Consider the following 27,534-nt stretch of genomic DNA (forward strand, 5'->3'; position numbering starts at 1 on the left):
TTGTTCCCCATCCATACATTGTTCCCCACCCATCAGAACAAGCCATTTCTGACAACCCTCCCATGAGGTACTTTTCTATGTGAAGAGGCAAAAAAAAAAAAAAAAAAAAAACCAGACTTAACTGTTTCCTCAAAGCCTCATCTTTTCTTACCACCATGATGAGTGGCAAGTTTCAACATACATTTGTAATGGATTCATCCAAACCATGGCATTGTAGTTCAAAAACTTTCTCAAGTTGAAGTGGCTAATTAGTACTAGAAGATGGATCTCTTGAGACTAGTGGGGGCATATAGATTAAGGCCAATGTTGTGATACATGAGGGTATAGAAAAATGATTGTGATCAGACAGTAGAACTACTGGTAACCTGGGCTGATTTACTGTGTCAAACAATGAAGCACTTCAGATGATTAGATTCTATTAGCTTAGATTAAACTAAATTGAATCCCAAGACCATTGTACCATCGTAATATGTGGCTCACTCATGTACTAAATTGTCTCCTAATTCTCACCTCAGTTCTAAGTTAACTCCATGCTTATAAATATCACTTTCTTTTATGCTACATACAGGATACTACCATATATAAATATTTTGTGCTATCAAGTGCTTGTTTTCTAAAATCTTTGCATGTATTGCCTCAATTAATTATGAAGTCTATCTCAGAGTAGTTTTATATCTACACAAATACCTACAAATTTATATCTACACAAATACCTTACAAATAACCACATAAATAGTAGTACAAATTCCTAGTACTTTGAATTTAGCTAGAATTATTCTTCCTTTATAAGTTCTAATATCTTAACTTTTTAAAAAGACAAATTTAATGCTGACCTTCTGAGTGGTTTTTATATCATGGATTATTAAATTTTATCAATATGTAGATAGGATAAACTTTAAGGCTATACTGAATAAATTTGATTCTCTATTAAACTCTAGTGAACAATATAAACATTAATTTCTATATTTTCCCTTGAATAATTTTTCATGAGTACTTTAATGACCATTCTTCTAAGTTTGATGAATTATTAGATAACTGAGATCAAGATTCTAAGGCAGTCTTTCTGCAAGCAATCTTTGGAGCCTATGAGTTGGCCTCAACATTCATGCTCTGGATAATGTGAGCATTGATGGACAGTCTCGCTGTCTGTTAAATGCTTTGTCCCAAGCAGGAAAATGAAGTCTGTTAACATGTGAACTTCACTGAGAAGCCCTCCAAAACAGTCTATTTTGAAAGGTACAAGTTACCCCACCATCGCTGCAAAGTGTGTAAACACAGTATTCTCTTCAGGTTATATTTATTGTACACTGAACAAAGGCTCTTACTGCTTTTATTCTCAAAGAGAAATTTCCAGACTCAAAAAGAGAACAATGTATTTGGGAGACAATTGTTTACTTTTCTCATACTTACATTCCCAGGTGTGTATAACACCAACACAAGAAGGCCGTAATTGTGCAAAGCACCTGTTTACATGTGGAAACCTTCATATATTCCTTTGTTGGTCCCAGAGATATTTGTAGCACATGTTTCCTGTTTTCCATTTTCTCCTTTTCTCTTTTCATTTCCTCTCTAGTTATTTCTGTTTTTCTCCTTTTCCCCCCTCTCTTAATCTAGCTTCATGATGAGATGCTAGTTCACTTCAATGAGGAGCTTACTTTCCCTGAAGATGTAATTTAGAGAGCTTGATTTAAAATAGGCACTGCAGATGTTTTCACCAAGTGAGTCCTTTAAAGCATCTCCTTGGGTGAGCAAGGTCCTCTGCCTTTGTGTTTTCCACGGTCGCATAGTTAGCATCCAAATTAATGTGCAGCGATGACTTCCCTGCAACAAAGCGGGGACTGTGGGATGACTCATTGCACAAAATGCTTTTACATTCCTCTAGCAATCCCTATGTGTGTTCTGGGTTCCAAAAGGATATACACAGATATTCCTGGGCTAAAGCCCACTCACACAAACAGACTCTTATGCAGCTTCCTTGCACTATTATTACCCATAACCCAAATAGGACTGTTTCTAATTATTCTACAAATTCAAGCTTTATTTGTAACTCTATACACTGCATTTTTAAATTTAAAAGACATTAATATTGTTTTTTTATGTAAAAGAAATTAAATGTGTCTCATAAACTAAAACTTTAACACTAATTTGTGTCTGCAAAAGGAAAGGACAATTAGAATTTGTCCAAATTAATACTTTGGTAATGCGGCCACAACCGATGCTATTTCCAAGTTAATTTCAAAGAACATACCCTGTGTTTACCATGTGTAATTGTTAGAAAATGGTGTGATATGTGAAGTTTATCAGTGATATCACATTTTATATGCTTTTTAAAATAAGAGTGGGTTATGAGAGGTTATATAGTAGAATCTATAATAGATAACATTATAATCCTTTACAATGGAAGCATTAATAGACTCAATCAGCAAACATGCCTTGCTATTATCAAATATAAAAATATCACACTGAACAGACTTTATCAAGTAAATTCACTATGGCATAAATGTGCACATATTTATGGTGAACTTTTTGAATGTATGAACTTTTATACCCTTTGAAATACACGTATATGTGAAAATTTGTGAATATTTAAGTTAATTTCTTCCAGTTTCTCTTACTACTTTCAGAATTATTTTGACCTTGACTTTCAAATACTTCACATGTGCTTGTGTGTGTATATGTGCGTGTGTGTGTGTGTGTGTGTGTGTGTGTGTGTGTGTGTGTGTTCTGATGAGGTATTGAATGTGGGAATTAGACAAAGTCTTGAATGCATGTGTGTTGTCTATATAAGCAACTCCATATTATGGATTTCATTGCTTTAGAACCTTGGCAATGGCAAAATTCTGGATAAGACTCAGGGAAATGCCAAAAACTTGCCCTGGTCCAATTATGGATCTTGACGGAAACTATCAACCACAACATCCATAGATGATGTGATCCAGGCTGACAGTGCTCCTCTACAGACCCAATGATTAGGATTATAATGCTTGTCTTCTGGATCACCTGCACATAATCCTGTCTCCTCATTCAGCTGTATATACGGATGTGCTATTTTCTGTGCTGCTTGTGCCAGCATTGTAGTGCATCTGCCACAGAATCTGAGCTTTTCTATGCATGTGTCTGTGATTTCTTCTTTCCCTGTCACTCCAGGAAGGTCAATTCAAAAGCCATTCAGGTCTCAGTACTGGAGTTGAACCCAAGGTCTCCATTTTACTAAGCAATTTCTCTACTATTGAATTGTGTTATTTGCAACTGATTTAAGGTCTTGCATGTCCTTCTGGGCCAGAAGTTTCCCCTCATAGTACAGTATTTCTATCCAATAGAAAGGGTTGTTAATACTGAAACTAGCAAGTGAGTTAGTTCACAAGATCTATGAGGAATCTCAGAAGTGAAAGTCCTATGAAGAGTTAAATTTCTCTGTAAAGGACAGTATCAGTATTATATATTCATAAAGCTTTGTGTCTATGAATGAATATGTGTATACATATGTATTTGCGAATGCATATAAGTCCATACAAATCCATATTCATGAATCTTTATATGTATTATTAATTAAAATGCTCCACTATAAAGTTATTGTATAAAAGTCAAGGTTCAAAATGCTTATGCAGTAATTAAAAGGGAAAAATAGAAGTTAAGACCAAGACAGGGTGATTCCAGTACATGCCCTTACAAGAGGTAATCTGAAGGTGGTGGATTTTAATTAAAATGAAACCACTGTGTCACAGCAGCACTGATTTGATTTTTCCTACCTGCCCTTCTCAGAAATTATAGATTTGAAAGATGTAATTAACAGAATATTAAAGATTCTCCTTCATTCTTAGTTATGTAATGGGTTCCCTGCTCCTTCCCTTACCCAGAGCTGACTTCCTGCTGGTGCAGATCCTTTTTAGTTGTGTTTTTCACACCACATGAGTCAGTGACACTAATTAGTGAGGCCCAGCTATGGTCCTCAATTCATATGAGGGTTCTCTTCCCATCTGACCCTTCGCTGAGCACAATCTCCTGGTGTGGGTGACAGTAAGGAACCCTGGTCCCCTGTGCCCCCATTTCTAACAAGCCTAAAGGAAAGCATTTATACACCATGTAGATTATTTTCCATTCTACCTTTTTATGTTTTTTTAATGAGATATTTTATTTATTTACATTTCAAATGTATCCCCTTTTTTCCTTTGCCCTCTGAAAACACCCTATCCCATCCCCCATCCACCTACTCACCAACCAGGGCCTAAACCACTAACCAAAGAGTACACATGGAGGAACCCATGTCTCCAGCCACATATGTAGCAGATGATGGCCTTGTCAGACCCCATGAAAATTTTTAAGTGATGTGTATTTTGTTGGTTGTAACCAATATACACAGATGTGATGTGTATTCATTGGTTTCAAGCATCAGAGGATATAGACCCAAATTAGGGGGAATTTTAGAATTAGTTCAAATATGTGTCTAGAATTTCTGTTGATGTACCATCTCACCCTGAAACCATTTTCACTGCCAAATGAATTGAATTTAAATTGAGCCTCAATAAGCCGTTAGGAAAAGCCTATTGCTGAAAGTTTGTAATCCCGGGTATTTTGGAGAGTGGGGCAAAATTCTATGTCCAAAGCCTGTCTTTCCAACTAAGCATAAACCTATCCAAAACCAAAGTAAACAAAAGAGCTGATGAACTCTTGCAGAATACTTGCCCAATACGACCAGGATGCTGGAATCATCCCTAGTTTTATAAAATTGATCAAAGTCATCCTTGACCTTTCCACCACTGTTGATTCCTTGTCACAACCGTGGAGAATGTAGAAAAAGAAAAACATGGGCACCCAGGAAACTTGTTAACTCGCTGACTTTATTTTCTTGATGTGTGTGTGTGTGTGTGTGTGTGTGTGTGTGTGTGTACACTGCTGTATACACATAGAGACACACATGTGAATATCTAACATATTCTAATGTATGTTCTAATATGTAATCTAACCGAGACTAATTAGATCACACAATATGATTATCTGAGGGTTTTAAGTAATTATGTGGTTTTACTTTCTTTTATAAACAACAGAATAAGAGTTTACCTTTCTCCATGAACAAGAATAAGAAAGAATAAGCTCTTCAGAAGGAGTGATTATACTGTATCATAGAAACCTAGAGTCAAATAATGAGTACTTGCAGGTAGGAAGCATAGAAGGATTCATTTTTGAGTTGTATGTACTGTTATCAATTATAGATGGGAGAAGTCATTTCTAGAATTCTACAGCAACAAAAGTTTAATATCCCACATATTGATAATGAAGAGAAGAACTTGAAGTGTTCCATCACAAAGAGGAAATCTAATGATATGGAGGAGATACCAATGATCCTAATTAGGTCATTAAATATACATGTACCTTGTAAGGCATGGCATAATATACATTTATAAGATATGCACATACATATGCACACACACATTATATATACACACTATATAAATGTATCATACAGTTTCTTACAAGTGTATAGAGCAAATTTCAATATATTGTCTAAATGTCTTACAAACATCTCACCTCTCTACAGCCTATCTTCCAACACTGTCTGGTCCTAATTTAATTTTGTGAAGACCCTCAGAGTAATGACAAAATAAAATGCATGTTTTATGCATGGTTTTTTTTTTATCTCTTTGGTTTGTTTAAGATCTCTTTGCCTTGGAAAAGTATATTTAAAATGAGACTCTTAGAATACAACCATACATTAATACACTGAATACACTGTCTTTTAACCCTAAAGTAATCTGACTTAGATGGACTCCAGTATGAGAGCCTTCTCCACCTTTTACTCTTTCCTTTGTCCTATCTACTCTGCTTTTCCCTCTACTACAATTGAGCTTTGTATAATAAAATAGCATTGGTGATTTCAATGGGCAAAATGTCTAAAACTAGAACACAGAGAATTAGCTCAGGCTCTGCCTTTAGTTTCTGGCCTCTATTCTTCCTCAGTGTCTGTACTAGTGACTAATTTTCACATTGACACATTTACCCAAATATAAAATCACATGTTTGCAAACATCTAAGCTGGAATTAATTAAATCAGGGGGTATAACTATAGCTATTAATTATTATCTACATCCCATTATTTTGAGAATATACAAATGAGCAATATTTTCCATTCTTGGTCTTCACTTATACACAGTACTACCAATTGCTACATCTGCTAGTGTCTTCCTGAGAAAAACAGACTTAAAGGAATCTATACACTTGTAAAATCTCTGATCTGGAAGATGCTAGCTTTCCTCATTTGTGAAAACAGTTTGCAGAATTCCATGCTGTTTAAAATGTAGCGAGACCTAAGCCTTATGGGAAGTGACCAGGAGTGACCTATATTTGGTATTTCACATGAATAAACACTGGGGATGCTTTATGATGATCTGGAACTTTCCTGTAATTTTCCTAAAAGTGGAATCAAGCCTGATCTTTGGTACAGAATTATAATGTAGAAACAGCCTTGTTAAATTATATTATGGAATTCATGTACCCCTAATATTAACCCTTTGTAATTATAACACATACACACATACACATACCCCCACACCCACAAACACTCATACATACCTTGATTTTTTTCTCTTACTCCATTTTACTTAAAGATAGCACATCATTTGTAAGTTGGCTCCAGGACTAACTAGCAGTTGTCACTTACAATTTGAAAATTATTTTTTCTTTCCTCAGAGGCACAGTGATGAAGCTGTTTATATCCTGAACATTTTCATTACCCTCTTTCATAATTACAGCTGAATTCTCTGCTTTAAAAATACATTGATATATAGAAATCTAAAATGAAAACAAGCTTATCATAGCATGAATGGCCCTTCGAAATCAGAAAATGTACAGAATTAAACACCATCTCCAGTAGAAATCTGATGGTTGCCAGCCATTCTAGAGCACACTTGTAATCTCAGCACTTAGGAGGCTTAGGTAGAAGGATTTTGGTTGAAGACAAGCCTGGGCAAATTGAAACTAAATATAAATAAATTAATCAACTTATAAAGATCAAAAAAAGACAGACACAAACAAACAAACAAACAGATAAACAAAAACCAATCCAAACCAAAAAACAGACCTGTGGTAATTCATTTCACTTTTCATACTTCCTTCTAGTAACTTCTCATCTTCAAACTATGAGTTACTTTTTTGTTGCTGTGATAAAATGTAATGACAAAACGCGTCTTAATGAGAATTTAGTTTGGCTTACAGTTCTATAGAATACAATTGATAATTGCAGAGACTGCATAGCAACTGGCAGGAACATTAAGCTGGATCAGTGCATATTCATCTGCGTTCAGGAAGCAGAGTGAGGGAGAGAACAGGATGCAGTGTGAGGCTGTATTTCCTCAAAGTCTGCTATAGCAACATACTTCCTCTATTAAGGTCCAACCTCTGAAAGGTTTCATAACCTTTCCAAATAGTAATTATCTCCACTTTGAAAATATGCTCTGAGTTTAATTACAAGACTGATGTCATAATGCAGACCTAAATAAAGCATCTATTGATCATAGTGAGTGCAAACATCTCCACAAATTACATGTGAGGGTTTTTGTTGTTTTGTTTTGTTTGGTATGTCTTTCTAACTGAAGATCTATAATGTTATTGACCTGTTCAATGACTGAAAAAACATGTTGCGCCCCAAACTGAAATTTAGGCCATACTATAACTTTACAAAATGTTCTAAAAATGTTATGCTTTTATGCATGTATGTATGTATGTATGTATGTATGTATGTATGTATGTATCTTTTTTGGGTGATATTGAAAGGTGAACCCATCATGACATGTTTGCTAGACAAGTGATATCCTGCTGAGTTAGACCAACCCCACCCTGTTTATAATTGAGGCAGTGTCTTACTACGTGGACAAAGCTACCCTTGCTTTCACTTTGAAGGCCAATAGGCTTTGATATTGTCATCTTCTTGTCTCAGTATCCTGAGTAATTGATATTACAAGCTTAAGACACCAGGCCCAACTTATTTTATTTTTTAATTTTCTATTCTGCATTACAAAGCAGTGTATTATTATTTGATACACCTTAGCTAGATAGGTCTTCTTAAGAGTCCAAAAGCCTGACATCAGAGAGAAAACTGAGTTTTTAGTAGAAGTCACACCCTTGGCTAAGTTATTTGTATATAGGTAGAATTATTCCTATGCCTATGGCTTGAAGTCCTGACTTTCTTAATGGGTAGTTGTGGACCCATATTATAAATGTCCAGACATCACTCAAAACTACTTGCCTCATTAGCCTTTCAGAACTACACAACAACTATCTTCTTGGAGACCTATCTGAGAATCACATGGATAATGCATTTGGAAAGGCCAAATATAAGTAGGGCCTCCCAGTATCATAAAAAGCCATGCCTGAAAAGTTTCATTGATGACCTCCCAAACATGAACTGAACCAGAATGGCACCAATAATCATGCCATACTGGATGGGGAAAAGCTTACACAAGGTTCCAAGCCTATACAAAAAACTTCAGGTAATAGTAAAGCTATAACAGAAGCTGTCCTCTCCAGGGAAGAGCATTCCAATTAGTCCTAAAATGTCACCCCTAAAAATACATATACAAGTAAATATATGACCTCAACTAGTTACATTTAGGAATAAATATGCTTACATGAATACACATATTCACCCAAAACTATTTAATGAAAAGACAATGTCATGACTTTGAAGAAGGGATATACCAGAAGTTATGAAGGAGGGAAAAGAAAGGGAGAAACTGTCATTAAATAACAATCTCAAAAACATTAACAAAATGTTTTTGTGTAAATATATATAAAAAATTAACAAAATGTTTATGTGTAAATATATGTAATTTCAGTTGGGACCATCCTCCATTTTTGCTATATGGTGGTGTCCAAACAAAATAGTAAATAAACTACACACTTGCCACCTTTCTAGCTTAGAAGCAAACCTTAAATTATTTTCATACAGATAATATAAAGGTATATAGCTGAGTGTGGCTTGAGTCAGCCAATTTAGTCTATCAGAGTTTTCTAAGTCATCTAGATGACAGTTTTTCCTTACTAAATTTCAAAACATTCAAGATAATATGAAATAACCATTCTCTCTAGGCTCTAATATAAAATTTGATTAGAAGACCACCTAAAATTTTAGTGGGCATAGCTGTCCTTAGACATTTGTGTGATAGGTAGAGGAAGAATAGGATACAGTGCTTTCTGGGAAAAGTGGCAGGTAGTATGTGCTGGAGGACACTATCAATCAGGATTTGTTTACTCTCTCTCTCTCTCTCTCTCTCTCTCTCTCTCTCTCACTCACTCTCTCTCTCTCCACTCCCGCTCCTTTACCCTCCCCACCCTTTCTCCCTTTTTCTCTCTCTTTCTCTCCCAGTACCGCACCCCACCCCCATCTGTGTGTGTGTATCTCCTATTGTCTCCTTGACAAGCAATTTTTCTCCCTAGTCAAGGCTGGTTACAATAAGGTCATTATACTTTGACAAAACTATCATAGAAAACAAAAGTCAAAAGAGAGGTAGTGGAGATAATTAGAGGGATAATGAAACTTATAGGTGAGGCAAGGTATAAAATGAGAATGTTTCATCTAGAAAGGGTAAGAGGAATTTGTGAGTCAGTACCATGCCATGAAAATGTCCACAGTAAAAGTTTCCCAAATCTTTCTTCCTGAAATTGGCACTCAGAAGCACAATGTAAATTAACTCGACTTTGATTATGGATGACTTAAACAAGAAATTTTGCTTTCATGTGTACTGAACATGCTGACTTTGATGGAATTACTTAGCCTTGTTAAGCTATTTCCTTTGTACTGAAGTGGATATAAACAACCTACTACCTTACAAGTATATTATACTACATGGCCTTATTGAAATTAACAACAAAAAATACTCAAACTGTGGAAGTTCTACATGTTAAATCATTACAAGAAAAGTAGTGTTTCTTTTCTTTCTATTTTGTGGAATAGATTGAAGAGTATTGGTGTTAGGTCTTCTTTGAAGGTCTGATAGAATTCTGCACTAAAACCATCTGGTCCCGTGTATTTTTTGCTTGATAGACTTTCTATGGCCCCCTTTTATTTCTTTAGGGGTTATGGGACTGTTTAGATGATCTATTTGAACCTGATTTAATTTTGGTATTTGGTATCTGTCTGGGAAATTGTCCATTTCCTCCAGATTCTCCAGTTGTGTTGAGTATAGGCTTTTGTAGTAGGATCTGATGATTTTTTTAATTTCTTCAGTTTCTGTTGTTATATCTCTCTTTTCATTTCTAATTTTGTTAATTTGGATACTGTCTCTGTGCCCTTTGGTTAGTCTGGCTAAGGGTTTATCTACATTGTTGATTTTCTCAAAGAACCAGCTCCTGGTTTTATTGATTCTTTGTTTCTACTTGATTGATTTCAGGCCTGAGTTTGATGATTTCCTGTCTTCTACTCCTCCTGGGTGAATTAGCTTCTCTTTGTTCCAGGGATTATCATCCTAAGTGAGGTAACCCAATCACAAAAGAATGCATATGGAATGCAATCACTGATAAGTGGATAAAGGCCTGACCCAGCCTTGTAGAGAGTACCAGGACAGAGAAATGGGAGGGGGTTATTGGGGAATAGTTGGAGAGAAGAGGACTTATGGGACTTATGGGGAGGGAGGGAACCAGGAAAGGGTAAAGCATTTGGAATGTAAACAAAGAATAGAGAAAATAAAAGAAAGAAAGAAAGAAAGAAAGAAAGAAAGAAAGAAAGAAAGAAAGAAAGAAAGAAAGAAAGAAAGAAAGAAAGAAAGGAAGGAAGGAAGGAAGGAAGGAAGGAAGGAAGGAAGGAAGGAAGGAAGAAAAGTGGTGTGACTGGCTCTTTGCAGGCTTCCTCTTGATGCAATGGGATAAGGCAAATGATACATAGACAAAATAATGACATAGCAGACCACTAAATTGTTTGATCATTTCAAGAACACTCAGCCTTCAGGAGGTCAAAAATAATAAAATAGAGGCTTCCTTGCTCTCTCCAGTGTTTGGAGTTTGAGAGATCCTAGGGGCCCAAATTAATTGAGACTGCTGGTTCTCATACAGAGTCACCCTCAGCTTCATTCAGCCTTCCCTAATTCAACAGCAAGGGTCAGCTGCTTCTGTCTATTGCTTGGGTACAAATATCTGCATTTGACTCTTTCAGCTGCTTGTTGGATCTTCAGGAGTGCTTTTATTCTACGTCCCTTTTTGTGAGAGCTCCATAGCCTCAGTAATAGTGTTAGGCCTTAAGAACTCCCCTTGCACTGGATCCCACTTTGAGCCTGTCACTGGACCTTCTTTTCCTCGGGCTCCTCTCCATTTCCATCCCTGTAATTCTTTCAGACAGGAACAATTATGGGTCAGAGTTATGGATGTGGGATGGTCCCCCTCTCCCTCATTTGAAGCCCTGCTCATTTGAAGTCTTCCTGCTGGAGGTAGGTTCTATAAGTTCCCTCTTCATATTGACAGGCATTTCATCTAAGGTCCCTTCCTTTTATTCCTGTGAGTCTTTCACCTCCCAGGTCTCTGGTGCATTCTGGAGTATCCCCCCAACTACCTATCTCCAGAGCTTGCCTGTTTTCGTTCTTTTTGCTGGCCCTCAGGACTTCAGTCCTTTTCCTCTTTCCTCCCCCAATGTCAGATGAGGTTCCCCTCTCCCCTATGCTCCCTCTCTCCTGTCCCCCTCTTCCCCACCCCATCTCTCCCAAGTCCCTCCCTCTCTCCCCACTTGTGATTTCTTTCTTCTCCCTCTAAAGTGGGACTGAGGTGTCCTTACTTGGGCATTTCAGCTTCTTGGTCTTTTTGAGTTCTGCGGACTGTATCTCAGGTATTCTGTACTTCCCCCCTCCCTTTCAGGGGTCTCGAGAAAGACATTTCTATATTTATTTGATCTGTGTTTCTTGCTCTAACTCTGCATTAAAACTCTTAATATGCATTTTGCTTTACCCCTTCTACCAACAAGGGAAAATGTCAACAAGAAAACAAAGGCGATGAGTTTACAGCTGTGATGCTAAAAAGCTAATGTGGATCAAACCTGGAGAGAAGATAATAAAACTGGGACCATAGATGAAGTCTGGTGTTGTTTTAATTATCAGTCTTCTGCATTTTTCCCAATATCAGTTTTCCAGATAACTGAAGATTATAAGAAAGACGTAAGAAGTTAACTCCTAAAAAATATGTATCCCAATCATTGCCCAACTTGCACTCATTCATGAAAATTTATTGAATTGAGTTCCTACCCAAACTGGAGTATTCTTGGTCTCAGAGGACAACTGACAGGGCACAAAAAGATATCATCACTGTCCACTTCTGATTTTTCATGTCTAAAAACCTAAAAGATTAAGAAACAATGAAAAAAAGAGAGAGAGAAACCCCACTCTGTCTCAATCACTTCTGTTTTCTCTAGCCCTGGGCAGAATGTAGAATGTGTAGCAACATTTTAAATCAATCTCAATGCGAATACAGGGGTTGGAACAGAAAATAGCTTTTAGATTTAGACTTTTGTGTATAACTTCAACAATGAATAATTGAGTTGTGTTTATTGGTGATGTGTCTAAATTGGAGTATTTGAAGCTCCCAGTTTCCTCAGGATACCTAGAGCCTATTTCAGAAATTTTATGTTGATATAGACAAACAAACTGGCTACTTTTCTTTTTTTTAACTAGCCACATAAGGTGTCTATGCTTTATTACATAGAAAGGACATTTCAGTTGAAAAATCCTCCTATAAAAACAGGGAAGAAAGGAAAAATACAGGGAACAGAGGAAATAAAACATCATGTGCTCATTCTATATAGTAAAAACACACCACAATCTTTTGTGCCTTACTATTTTATTAAAACCTTGTTGAATGCTACAATTAGTTAAAATTAGAAAACTAATTCCCATGCCTCTTTTCTACTAGTAACGTTTTAATATTTTCTATTATCGCTCTGCCTTATCATGTATTATAACTGTTATCATCTTTCCTCTAGACTGGTACTACCTTTTCATGTATTTAAAACCAAGACCTGATAATATTTAGTAAATAAAACATAATGGCAGATGCCTTGTGAGTAAGATTATCACATTTAACATCTGGAAGGTTCTGTTTAAGGTATGTTTCTGCCATTTCACTTTTGTTTATTTGTTTGGTTTGGTTTTTTTGCCCAGTGTTGATGCAGAAACAAAACCCAGACCATCAACACACTGGATATATTGCCTTGAACTTAGACTTCTCAGCTTCCAGAATCATGAGAAATAAATGCCAAGCGTTTCTAAATTACCCAGTCTCAGGAATTTTTTTAGAGCAGAACAAAGTGACTAAGTCGCTACCTCCTCCCAACTTCACACCCACACACACATAACAGTTTTATCTTATTGTCCTAGATTCCTCAAATTGTTCAGCACGGAATTATATACTTTCCCAGAATTTATCATAGGATTTACTGCCTCTAATTTTCAAATAACTCCCCAATGTTCTTCTACTTCATGACCATGAGATCTTTCAGGAAAAACAAAACAGGACACTTTAGAATAGTTTAAATTGGGGAATTATTTGTTGCTGATTATAAAATTTCTTATAGGCATCATCTTGAAAGCTTGGTTCTCAAGTTATTGCTTCAATTAACTGTCATTGCTCCCATCAGTCATCATTAATGAAATGCAGAGTGTAGTCAGAGAAAAATAAAATAATTTAAGAGAAGATTTTTGTCTTGTATTTCAAATAAGTAAAAATACTTAATCACTCTACTGAACTAACATAATCTACTAATACTATTATTTTAAGGAAATAATATTTTTGTGTCTTACTTTAAAATTTCTTTCTTAGGCCTATTTTTTTCGTGTTCTTAGATGAAGCTTTTTTGTAAATAAACAATATGAAGCTATATAATAATTCAGTTATTCAGAATATTCAAATGATGATTCTTAGCTTGCTTTAATATTAAAAAAAGCATTTCCTGATAAAGACCTATGTGCTGGTGGGAAATCCTTCATGAGGTATATGGTTGGAATTTGTTTGTGTGGACACTCTGTTCCTCCCATTGTCCATCTCTACTTGTATCTTCCCTTTGATGATGCTTTAATGAGTATAAATACACAAGTGAGAGCTGAGCTGATGAGTATTTCCCTATTTATTTCTGGAGTTCAAGCCATCAATATGCTCTTGGTGTTTGAAAGATATCATAACTAGACTCTTATACTGACACTCATGTATCCTACCCCTGGCATTTGACTCCCAGGGTGAGTCTTCTCAACAAATTGTGAAAATCTTCCTTAGCCTGTAACCCTCCATAACTATTTATTGATTCTCTTGGTTATTCTGTTTAGTCATGCAGTTGCCTCTTCTGTACAGAATCAAAAACATTTTCAAGGTTGCTTTGCTCTCTGCTATGTGTGATCAACATTTGGTGTCAGTTCACAAAATCTGTCAGCACAGAATTAAAGAAAAATATTCCTGGCTCCTCTCTACAATCTCAACCTTGTCTTCACTCTTCAATTGAGAAACATTATTTTCTTTACAGTTGGGTTTGGTACAGTAAGTCAGAAAATAGAAAAGTCTTTATTTAGTAATCTGATCATTCCTTTCTACTATACAGAAAATACACATGTACCATCAGCTACATTTGTAGCTGAACTCCTAATAAAACTCTGTCCATAATTCTATCTACTTGCCCTAGTACACCTGGGCCTTGATTATATATAAAATCCTATATGAGTAACAACTTATAACTCTCTGCGTTATAAAAGCATGGGCACTAATAAAGGCATCATTTACTAGATCTTAGTCCATCATTTACTAGATACTTGGTCCAGGCTTTTATTTCAAAATTCTGATGTTCAAAAATGATAGATGTATAGTATGAGTAGAGGTTTTATTAACACATTAAAAAAAACTTTCTTAACTTTCATCATTGCTTTGAGGAAGCATTTTTATTATCAGATGCCAACCATTTGTGTAAATTCAAGAAAGAAGATGTGATGAAGCTATAATCCAGTGTCTGTCCACCATGAAGCTTACATTCACTGAAAGGAAAAGTAGAGTATTAAAAAGAAGACAAAGATAAGCAATGTTATTTCAGAGAAAAAATAGGACTATACAAGTGAGTATGGGGTAATTTTAGGAAAATATTTGAATATCTGTGAGAAACATTTGTATAAAAGGTGGTGAGAATAAGAATGATTGAGTCTACAATGCAGAATTATATACATACACATATACATATACACATACAAACTCTATATATCACATCTGGAGAAGTATAAAAATCATGGAATGGAGGTTTATATGTTCATATGTGTAAGTATATGTAAGTCATCCTTTTTTGGGAATTGGAAATCTCATCTTCTTGAGATTTGCTGCTCTGTGCCATTGAGGTTTCGTTTTCTGTGTGTCCCAAACAGCTGGTCCACACTAGGCTGTTTGTGACCTTGTATTGGGGTTCTTATTGCATTTGTAGACTATTCTTAGTCCCTACTAATGAGATCGTTCAGAGTTTGCTTTGAGGATCACATCTTAATCACTTGATTTCTGCAGACGTTTCCTTTCTCCAAATAAACTCTTCAAAATGCCTGCTATTTTGTGCTCATTAACCTGGGAATGGTTTCTCTAACACCAATCTGTAAATTCTCTCAACCATCTGATTCTGTTGCCCTGATCAGTTTTACCCAACCATTAATTGACAGAGAATCTTAGATGCTTTCTAGAATAAAAAATAATTAGAAACCAAATTTCTATAAGCAAATGGATTTTCCCTTTGTGAAAAAGCGTGAATCTTGCTCTTTTACACTGTAGCAGAATTAAGAACCATTGAAGCCCAATGCCTGCCTATTTCCTTGGAATTGTCAAATCATTGTGTTCAAAAAGATATAGATGGCACAGTGATGAATAAGATGGTCATCGAGTAAATGAAGATATTACTGTTCATTTCTGGAGATGTTTTAAATGACTTTTTTATATTTACTTAAAAATGATGCAATATGGTTTTCATCAAGAAAACAAAAGCTCCCCTTTAAACAAATGTAAAATCAGAACTAAATACCAGTTAAAACCCGCACTGAACAGGGCTGTGGAGATGAATGAAGTAATTGGCACACAATATGCACATCAAATGTCTGACCTGAACAAGCATATAAATATAGGTCATGGCATTGAAAACCTGTAAGTCCAGTTTTAAAAGGGCTAGAGAAAGTTTGAAGCAGGCTGATCTTCTGTTCTGGCTGACCATTGAATCTAGCCAAAATGGAACTATCTGGGTTTTGGGGGGGGGGGGGCGGAAACACTGCTTCTAAAACATAAAAACAAAAACAAAAACAACAAACAAAAATGTAGCATTAATAACACACACACCAACAAACAGACACAATCATACATATACACAGACACATAGTCACACAGATGCACACACACACACACACACACACACACACACACAACTGTATGGAGAACAATATACAAAGATATTGGATGTCAACCTTGGCCTCCAAAAGCACACAATTACATAACATTGAATCCAATCCTATTCTATACCCACACATGCTCAAATAAAAGAATATACTCTGTGTGTGTTTACTCCCGGATAGTAGGTTGCTTCTATATATTTCTTAAAAATCTCCCATTGACAAATTGCACTAAAATTCATATGATTTACAAGAACTGTAATCCTGAGGCATAAAGCATTGCCTTTCTCTTCTTATTGTCAATGTGTTTATGGAATTGTGTTTTCTTGATATCTTAAAATTTACTTTCTTTAGATAATAGAGCATAGAGCTGATGAAATTGACAAGTTGAACACAGTTTTAGTTAAATATAATTTATGATGTTGAAATTATTCTGAAATATTGATCTTATTTCAGATCAATTTGACAGGCTATTAGCACAAGAAATCCTTTGCAGATTCTCTGATATATATGTGGATACAATGTATAGAGGAAGAACATGATGTCAAAAAATCATGGCAGCCATGCCCTGTTGCCTTTTTCCTCCCCCAGAATAATCATAAGCTTCTAGCTGCAATTGGTTATAATAACTGACTCAACATGAAATTGTGGCTCCTATCCAGGGACTTCTCCACATGAAACATCACATATTTCCATGACATATCTTTACTACAGCGAGTTCCTTCAGAACACTTCAGGACTCATTTTCCTATCAGAAGTGAAAACTAACCATGGAGGAAAATTAAACTTGAGTTGAAATCATTATTCCATGCATACATTTATATGAAATGGTGTTATTTTGATTAGATAAGTCTCTTTACTTATCCAGAAAAAGTCTTTAGAGTCTAGAAGATAGTTCTTCAGAGGTTTAACATGGGGAACACACATGCCCTTAGGAAAGAAATAGTTGAAATATTAGGCTCTTAAACTTGGTTAACTTTCTTCCCAAAGGGATTTCAGTTGCTTTATAGCAGAATGAAATATCGAAATCCCTGACATTTCAGAAGTCTTTACCTTGGCACAGACTGGGATGCCCTGATATCTTCACTGGAATGAGAGAAAACAGATCTCTAAATTTCTTTGAGATAGAGAGTATATAGATATAGATATATGGTTATAAACATAGACATTGGGTATGGCAAATTTTAATAGAAAAGATAGAGATAACATTGGTAGCTGTAGGGATTTGGACTGAGCCACACCATCACAGAAGATATTTTCAAAGGTCTAGTAATGGCTAGGGAGGTAAAGTAGATCCCTTGATACAAATGCATCTTCAGGTTTATGGGATAAAGCAGAGGTGGTTGGGGAACAGCTGATATTTAGACAGCTGTATTGGTTGGTGGCAGATGGCTTTTTTTCTTTTTTTGGTTTCTCTCACCATCATCCCCACATGTAATTTCTAGGCAAATCTTCTCAGTTCTACTGCTCAAAGAAGTCCCAACAATACCAGCTGACAGTTCCATCACTGCCACCAAAGATCACACTGACTTTCACATGGAGCATTAGCATTTAGCCAGTTCTTAATTAATGTTCAAAGCTCTGAACCGATGTCTATTATTCTTTCTTTTAAAAATATGCTTATTTTTAAATTTCATTTATTTACTTTTTCATTCAGTTTTTACATCCCAATTGCTCCCCCTTACCTAGTCCCCATCTCACAGAGTCCCTCCCCACAATCCCTTAACCCTTTATCTTCCTTAAGATGATAGCTCTCCATTGGGTAAGAACCTACCCCACCTCTAGCTCACCATTGGGTAAGAACCTACCCCACCTCTCATGAATGAAGTCTCTGCAGGGTTAAGAGCATCATCTTCCACTGAGGCCAAACTATGGGACTTTTGGGGAATAGATTCCTCAGACAAGCAAGTGCTTCAAAGGTCAAGGGAGGTTGAGTTACATATCTACTACATATGTACCAGGAGCCTTGGTCGAGCCTGTGTATTCTCTGTGGTTGATGCCTGACTCTCTGAAAGCCCACAAGGGTTCTGCTGAATTGACCCTGTAGGTTTTTCTGTGGACTTCCTATCCCCTTCAGGACCTTTGATCTTTCAATTCTTAAGTAGGAGTCTCTGACCTCTATCTAGTGTTTCGCTGTGGGTATCTGCATCTGTTTTAGTCATCTGCTCCATTGAGCCTCTCAGCAGTTACATTAGGCTTCTGTCTGCAAGCATGACAGAGTATCATCAAAAGTGTCATGGATTGGTGGTTTCCCATGGGATGGGTCTCAATTAATTGGGTTATTGGTTGGCTATTCTCTTAGTTTGTGCCCCATCTTTGTCCCTGCATTTTTTTAGATGGGATAAAGTTTGGGTAAAAAGTTTTGTGAGTGGGTTTGTGATCTTATCCTTCCATTGAGGGTTCTTCTTGACTACTGGAGGTATTCTTTTCAGGTTCCATATAACCACTGCTATGCCTGTCAGCTAATGTCACCCACAGTAACTCCTGGGAGCCTCTCCCATCTCAGTTCTATGGCACTTCCTAGAGATTCTCCCAGGTCCCCTCCCTGGTAGCTGCAGACTTCCATGCAAACTACTCTAAAAAATTCCCACTATATAAGAATGCAAAGGAATTCTCTTCTTTAGTCTGCAAGACTTAGTTGTTTGTAATGAGTCAGATGTTAAACGTTTGAAGGTCCACGACTGAATTGTGGAACTTGAAAAGCTACTTGAAAGAAAACAGATTTTCATATAATTCAACTGTAGGTATAAAGTCATTTTGAATACTACAGGTACTTCCTAAATACATTGACAAGTGGTTTATATAATACACAATAGAAGAGTGAAAGACAATCTGAAGATACAATGACAGCTTGTACCCTGGTATTTATAAGCTGAAACAATGGAAACATAGTTTATATATTTGCTTAATACTCATCATATATTAAATTAATTTTTTTAATGTGTGTGGGTGAGTAAGTGTGTGTGTGTGTGTGTGTGTGTGTGTGTGAATGATGACATTTAAGGACAACATGCTTTAGAGAATCTGAACCTACAATTTAGCTATTCTCTCATACTGGAACATTTTTTTCTCCTAAATGATTTGATATCTGGATTTCTTCTTGTCATTCCTTTATTTATATGACCCCTTTTCTGAGGCATTTTTATAAATAAATCAAACTAATTTTTTCTCATTTTATTAACTCTTCCATCAGTCTTTTATTTTCATCTTAGTACTTGTTTCTGAGTAGGATATTATTAAATATTTCTGATTACTATCTATCCAACCTTAATAGTTAATTTTCATGATATGAGACTACAATTCTAACAAACTTGCAGTAAAATTCCTAGTTCCTTAAGTTATCTCTGGTGTTTAGTAACTATTCACTTAATGTTGAAGATGCAAATTAGGAAAGTAATCAATGCTTGATATCAGTGTAATAATATTCTAATAGAATTAGAAATACAATGTGCAAATCAATCAGGTACTCAGCTACTGAATGTTCAGTATGAGAGTATTACTACTACTATTACTACTACTACTACTACTACTACTAGATTGGTGGGAAAGAAACAAAAATGCTTTTACATTATTTGAAATACATATAGAGATGTCCTTTGGAAATTGGACTAGACAATTTTATCAAAGTAGCATGGTGTATAGAATATAAACTTTTAGAATATAAGACTAGCATCATATGTGAAGTAACTATGATAGAAGACTGAATGTGAGTGAGTTTTATAGAAGAGTCAATATTGGTCTTGGCTAAAGGTCTGGCAAAAAGAGTCTATCAGCACATGGGAAGAAGGACTATGAATGCTGGGGAACTTTGGCTAGATGCAAAAACTACAGATCTCATTTGCTTTAAAAAAGAGAATGCTTAGCTTTTTGACAATTTAGACATAGGCTTTTTCTAATAGGTTCCATTGAGGATTTGATTTTTTTCTAATATGGACAAATGTTGAATAGGTTTAAGTTTGACTGGGGTCAATTCATTCATTCCTGTGTGTTTTCTATAACATTGTGTCTATTTTAGCCTAGATCAGCCACCTCACATAGGCATAAAGGGTATACAGCTTATCTTGTCTCATGATGGTATCAAGATGTATCCTATATATCTTATCAGGAGCTTAAGAAATGTTATGACAATGTCCAAGTTTGACTCAGAAATTCAGAAGTATGTATCATCTGAGGTGAATAAGTAAAAATAACAATAATCAAGAAAACCATTAGTGAAAAACTTGAAGCTTTCTGAATTTGTTAAAGCTAAAATCTTTTGAATTTTCCTCAGGTTAGAGAGGAATCCAGTGTATTACCCGTGGGAACTCTTTGTGACTCTTTTATGACATTAGCTTAATGACAACAGTCAGAGACACATGAAAATCTGATTCTGAGGCTCACAGCCAGTTCACAGTCCCTGAGAGATGGTTTTCTGAGGTCTCATCTCACAGAGTAACCTGTGTTACAGAAAAGGATTCAACATTTTTCATCCCCTCTTTCTTTCCCCTAGGATCTCTGTTGTTATTGTTCAGGGTTTTGAAAAGGAAGCACAGTCAGGTCAGGGGAAAGGCACACAGAATGTTTGTGCCAATGGACCCAATGTGAAAATACTGTTTATAATTCATGGAGGACGACTCTATGTCATTTATCTTTACTTGTGTGAGGAGTCAGATAAGTCACTCATGACTCTGCTAGCCTTGATTCATCCTTCATCACTACACTTATGGAGATAAATGCCACAGCTATCATATATCCTTTCAGACTAGAGATTCGGATTAGTAAGTGTAGAGGTCAGCCTGACGCTATTATTTAAAAGTGATGAACAGTCAGAATGTGCCATTTCCTATGTTCACACACCTTGTTCTGGCTCAGCATTATCTGCTCTAGAATGTATATTGTCTGTGCATTGATGCATCTATAGATACCTCTTAATTTCAACTGAAAATACAATTTTGAAGTAAATGCAAACCACTTAAGGTGTGGCAATAAATGGATTGATTAACAGGAGTCTTTGTTATCCAAGTGATCAGAGGCAAAATGAAAAGGATACAATTGAGGAAGATAATAAGCAGGTATTTGAACGTCTGTTTCTGAACAAGTTACATGTGAAAGAACCAAGTCACCAAAATAAAAAAAGGAAAAAAAAGAGTGAGATATTACATTTGAGCTGTGATATTAGAGAAAACAGTGTGGAAACCTTGGTTTTATGAAATAAAGAGGGGGCCATGGCCATGGCCCCAGTGGGCTACGGTGCTTCAGTGAAGCAAGTGGGGTCTTTCTCAGCTCTGAATGTGAGGAGTACACTACAAGACAACTAAACAATAAGACCTCCTTATCACTCAATTGCTGGGTTAAGTGAGAACAGAAGGAAGATTTTTCCATTGTCAACAATGCATTGCTTCTTTATTACCTTGGTTGATCTCCTCTATAACTAGCAAGAATGCAAAAATGTCTTCCACAAAGCTGAACCAAATATGGATGTTATAATGATTTATCATTAGAATTTATTTTTGAGTTATGATTGTTACAAAAAAGAAGGCCATAAATTTGAAAAAGAGCAAGGAGATGATAATATATAGAAAGGGTGGGGGGCAGGGAAAGGAAGGGAGAACAAAGATATAATATTTTCTCAAAAATAATAATATAAACATAAAACATAGTAATAATATATTTGACCTATACATGTGTCATTTTATATGATTTTAGTTAGTTAACTAATTTATTTACTTTACATCCCAATATCAGTTCCATCTCATCCAAGTCCCACCTCACATATCTTCTCCACCCATTCACCCTCCCCTTCTCATCTGACAAGGGAGAGCCCCTCACCTGGGTATAACATCAAGTCACTGCAGGACTAGGCACATCCTCTCCCAATGAGGCAAGACAAGGCACCCCAATTGGAAAAATTGGATCCGCAGAAAGGCAACAGACACAAGTACAGGACAATTCCAGTATTTGGGAGACCAATATGAAGACCAAGCTGCACATCTGCTACATATGTGCAGGGAGAAAATGTATAATTTTTTTAAAGTACTTGGTAATACATTTGCTGTAACTAAATTTAAGTTCAAAATTTGGGTGTATTTTTAATTTATATATATATAAACTGATATTACTCCTTTGAGCACTGAACACAGAAAAATACAATTGAATATTAAGTTTGATAGGACTATGTCTCTGGAGAAAAGACTGAAGAGGGTTAAAGATAGCAAAAATGAGATTTTGAATTAGAATATAGAACAGTCTATTTAAAAAACAAACAAACAATGGATCAGGAGATAACTTTGGAGTTTCCTAGAGTCTTTATAACAGAAATAACATCATATAGGTGTTGGATTAATTGTAGATTCAGAAGAGAAGTTATACATATGCATATGGGCCGAGTTACTATGAAAATCAATGCTTCCAACAAAGTGCTTTGTATATATTTATTTCATAATATTAAAGTATTTTCAAAGTGAATATCATGTTTGATTATACACTTTTATAATGAACAAATTAATCATATACTTCCAAGTGGATGGACTTAAGAAAATGATTACATATACTGATCTGAAAGCTAGTTAATTTCAAATGCCAATATCAAATTAATCAGGGACAAGACAAGAGTGCCCTCTCTCCTTGTATCTATTCAATATAGTACCCAAAGTTCTAGCCAGAGCAATAAGACAGCAAAATAGGTTAAAGGGGATACAAATTGGTAAAGAAGTCACTGTATCACTATTTGCAGATGATATGATAGTATACGTAAGTGACCCCAAAAATTCTACCAGAGAACTTCTATAGCTGATGAACAATTTCAGCAAGTTTTAGATTCTTAAGTAGTTTGTAGATGCCATATAAAGCCCCTGTAGTGTTGCTTAGTTTGTAAATATAGAGCAAATCCAATTTTTTTTACCATGTTTGTTACCATGGTGACATTCAATGGTCCAGTAGTCCAAGAAATAAAACATATGTAGCAAGTATACAGCATAGTGATGACTGTGGAATTAGAAAAATAAATAGAATTGCTTCCTAGGAATCAAGTATAGGATGTTTTCCGAAAGGAGTGACTAGTAGATATACGTAAAATGCTATGAGCTTTGATGAATATAAAAATCGAGAATTGGTTACACGATTCAGCAATAGACGGTTTTCCCTTTCATCTTTCGGTTTTCCTTCACACAGCTCTTGCTGTACCCTGTGCTTTTCTCGAGGCACTGTTAGTACAATGCCATTCAACTTGTAGTCCACGCTGCATATGTGAGTATACCCAAGATGCCTTACAAAATTAAGATTTGCTAGAAGTTATTATGAAGTTGAGTTTACATATTTTTCAAAATAATGACTTAAAATACATATTATCACTAAGTTCTCTTTCACTAAAACTCGCTTTTATTTGCTTAATGATAGTGTTGACTACTGGTAGTTAATTGCTTTGTAAATGTGATTATTTTATTATCTGTTCCAAATGAAACCACCACACACATTTAAACAACCACTTTTGAAATTCACTTGTGGAGCTATCAGGATATTCTGCCTGCTAAGGCCTCCTTGTCCAAGTTACTGAAAGTTCTTATCTTCATTTCTTCCTCACTGTTTAAAAATTTAAATACACGCCCCTCCCGAACAGTGTTCTCTCCAATCCTACTACCAATAGAATTCTTGGTGATGTCAATACCCAGACCGGTGTTTGGTCTCAATTTCTGATTGGGTGATTTCCCTATCTATAGTTGCCTGGCTTTCATCTCAGTACAATTTGTCCATATCAAATATATGTTCAAACATGAGATAAATTACTGTGATTGTTAGAATTAAAAAGTATTTGATTTTTACAATTATACTAAAAGAAACACAGATTCTGTTGTCTAGTGTACCATTGCTTTATAAACTGTGTGGTTCTTAAATTTTGATTTCACTTTCCATCCTCTTTGCATAATATTTCTTTAAAGAAAATACATGTATTGTTTCTTGATTTTTAGATACAGGAGAAAAAATACCCAAATAAAATTTGTAGCACATGCTTATGCTAAACTCTTAACATGTCATTTGGCATTTCTAATTGGATGATGTTTAACTCTTTTTTTATCACCTTTTATCAAAAAGTTGTGAGAAGGAAATATGAACATTTTAATGACTGTGAGTACCATATTATGAAACTCAGTTGCTGTAAGCTACTATAGGGTAGCCTGTTTAATAAGTTGGTAAGCCAACAACAGAATCTACACTACACCAAAACAATGTTTGTAGTCCAAAAGTCCTCTAACACTGGCTTACTACCCAGAAGTTATATGAAAGATGAAATGCTTGAAGGAAAGAAAATGTATTATAAGTCCAGGAATCAGGGCAAAACTTCAAAATAAATATCACCCAACAAGCCTTATTGCTGCTAGCACACATGGACAAAATTTCCATATTGTTAATTTCTCTTGGGTATGAATGATACTTACTAAACACTGAAAACTGAGTTCACGCTACTTTCTAACATTCCTTACCTTCATGAAGGTTTTCTCAACTGTTGAGACAAGTGATTTTAAAATACTTAACAGAACTACAACTTTCTACGCATCTTACATCAGCGACTCCCTTCATTGTGAAGTCTTACACATTTAGTAAGGTCCTAGAAAGTAGCGATGGCTACTTCCTCATTATATTTCTTTCCTCATATTCATGGGTCATCTTGAGTATGAGTTCTTTCCATGTTTTCAGAGTAAGCTGTCACAGTTGAGAGCTGTTGCACATTCCTTGGCTTCTTAGTAGTGTACGTCCCATTCTGATGAAACCAAGACGTGAGGGGTGAAGGGTTTCCGGCATTCCTCCTATCTGAAGTGACTGTTCACCGTGAGTTACAAGTGTTTGGTTAGTACTCTTAACTGCCCATTTATTTTAGGAATTGTCTGATTTGATCTATGAGGTGATTATGACTAGAACGCTCTATCAGAAAGAAAAATTGACTTGCATAAATTCACAAATCTAATAAATGAAAACCAAGTGTGGACTGCAGATCTGGATCCAAGTCCATGTTTTTCCTGTCATTAGAAAAGTGCATTATTCCAAATGGCCAGTGGTTAAAATAGATGCTTTGGCTTTCAGCCTAGATCTGTGTTAAAATACAGTGGTGATTCAATAAATATTGTCACCAGTGGTATCTGTGTTGTTGGTCATGGCAGACCAAGAAATGTGCTGGATTGTTAAATGGATAAGGCTTACTTTATATTTTGTTTTTGTTTTTTAGGTTGGCAAGCACTTTGCCTATTTACTTCATGGAGACCCCAAGGGAGAACAAGGTGGGTGATGATTCATGCTCAGTGGTTCCCATAATATGCTGAACACTACAACAGTAGCTAGCATAAAGTGGCTCATAATACGTTGTCAAATCCAATATCAGCAATGAGACTTCATTCAGTACAACAATTTGTAGGGAGTCCAGTCACTATAAAAAGGGACTTATTTAAGACAATAGTAACAACAAAAAAGCTCTACAAAATAGCAGAAGACTATCCATTGAGTCTTATCTTCTGATTTATGTAGGTTTCTCTTTGAAACAGGCTTTGTGCTTTCTGGTTCAACTATAGAGATAACTGACCTAGAAATTAGCTTCTCTTGTGAAACCATCTTTCTTCAGAAAAATATGCAGAATAAATACTTTGCATAGCTATTGGGGTTCATAACAACCATCGCTCTCCTCTGAGATCAGTCCTGATATACCACACATCATACCTCATCTTCTGAATGGCCATTGTTTCCCCCCCCCTCTCTCTCTCTCTCTCACACACACACACACACACACACACACACACAAACTTTTTTTTTAAATTTCTTTTACCACAGCAAAACAGTCACAATCCTACTTATTGAGGCACAAGACAAGGAAGCAGCACACTGGATAAAGACTTTCTTTATGACTATGCTCCCCTTTGTCTCAAAAAATTGTAATCTCCATGAAGACGCCAACATTTATTCAGTGCCTATAAATCATGTTCATCCCACATTACTGTGTAGTGACCAAATTAGTCAAGTATTAGTCTGGGAAAAGTGTCTAATTAAAGAAGGGGATAGTGTATAATATTCCTGCTTTCTCTGTCCCTTAGCACATGCAGTAACACAGTGTAGGTAAAAAAAAAAAAAAAAGACATGTTTGCTTAGTGAAAGAAGGAAGAAATGAATAAATCAATCAATCGGATGGTTCTCTGTGGCCAAATTAAAGACCAGACAGAGAAATTCGGATTACTTGAAATCATTTTATTTCCTCTGGCCACAGGACATAATGCCCTGAAAATGTTTGTTTATTTTGGAAGGCAAAGGCTGATCTGCAGCTATTTTCTTTATTTTTATATTCAAATGCCTATAAAACAGAAAAGCACTGGAGACCTATTCATTGCACACAAATGATCTATAGGGTAATAACGTGCTGGCTTTTCCAGCTGTGCTGCACTTTGGTACTATCTTGGGTTTAATTGAAAATATGCTGTGACCTTGGTTTTGTTCACTGGGCGAAGGGGGTATATAATTGGCATGAAGCCTCTGAAGAACTCTCTTTTCAATGAATGTCATTTGGTTAATTTGGGGTTCGCCTGAGGGAAATAATGTGTGAAGTCCTGTAAATACAAGGCACTTTTTATTTACATGGCATTAACATGAAGTTAACAACGTTTTTTAAAATCAGCATTTCATTTTGCAAAACTGATTTGTTGACTCCTAAATGCTATCAGTATGATAATAGTATTGTCCTTAACAGTCTCATGTTCCATTATAATTAAATAAACAGCTTTAGGATTGCAGTCCAAAAATGTCTGTGCTCCATTCTTAACTTAAGGAGTTTCCATAGAAACCGTGGGCAGAAAGTTTAACTGACATTTATTGGGCTTGAGGCTATATGGAGCTTTGGTATCTCTACTTTCCTCTCCTTCATTCTGTATGTGAATCTTCTTTGCTTTATTAAACCCTTGAAAACATCACTTGCCCCGAGTCTGCTCCTCCCCCTCCTCATCCCTCAACCTTCCTCCTTTCCCCCCTCCTCCTGCTTTTCCTTTTCTCTCTGTCTCCTATTAACATTGAGGAAGTAATTTGGACTCAGTTAGATTTAACAAATGCAATAATACTAAAATGCACTCTGATACTTAAGTGTAATTGTGTTATTAGCTGGAAATGCTTTTCTTCAAAAATAAAAAGAATTGAGAGTGAAGTTTACCAATGTAATGCATGCTGGCAGGAAGGA

The 27,534-nt window shown here is 35.8% G+C and overlaps 1 protein-coding gene across 1 annotated transcript in view; it reads left to right on the forward strand.

Annotated features, from left to right (window-relative positions):
• Nucleotides 1–27,534, forward strand: part of Lrrc4c (leucine rich repeat containing 4C) — a 159,910-nt gene that overhangs the window by 106,923 nt on the left and 25,453 nt on the right. The window contains exon 2 of the mRNA XM_052183070.1: nt 25,552–25,603. The gene's annotated coding sequence lies outside the window, so the exon portion shown is untranslated. The remainder of the gene's footprint in view (nt 1–25,551; nt 25,604–27,534) is intronic.

Source organism: Apodemus sylvaticus, chromosome 5 (genome assembly GCF_947179515.1).
Source record: "Apodemus sylvaticus chromosome 5, mApoSyl1.1, whole genome shotgun sequence".
Lineage (NCBI taxonomy): Eukaryota > Metazoa > Chordata > Mammalia > Rodentia > Muridae > Apodemus > Apodemus sylvaticus.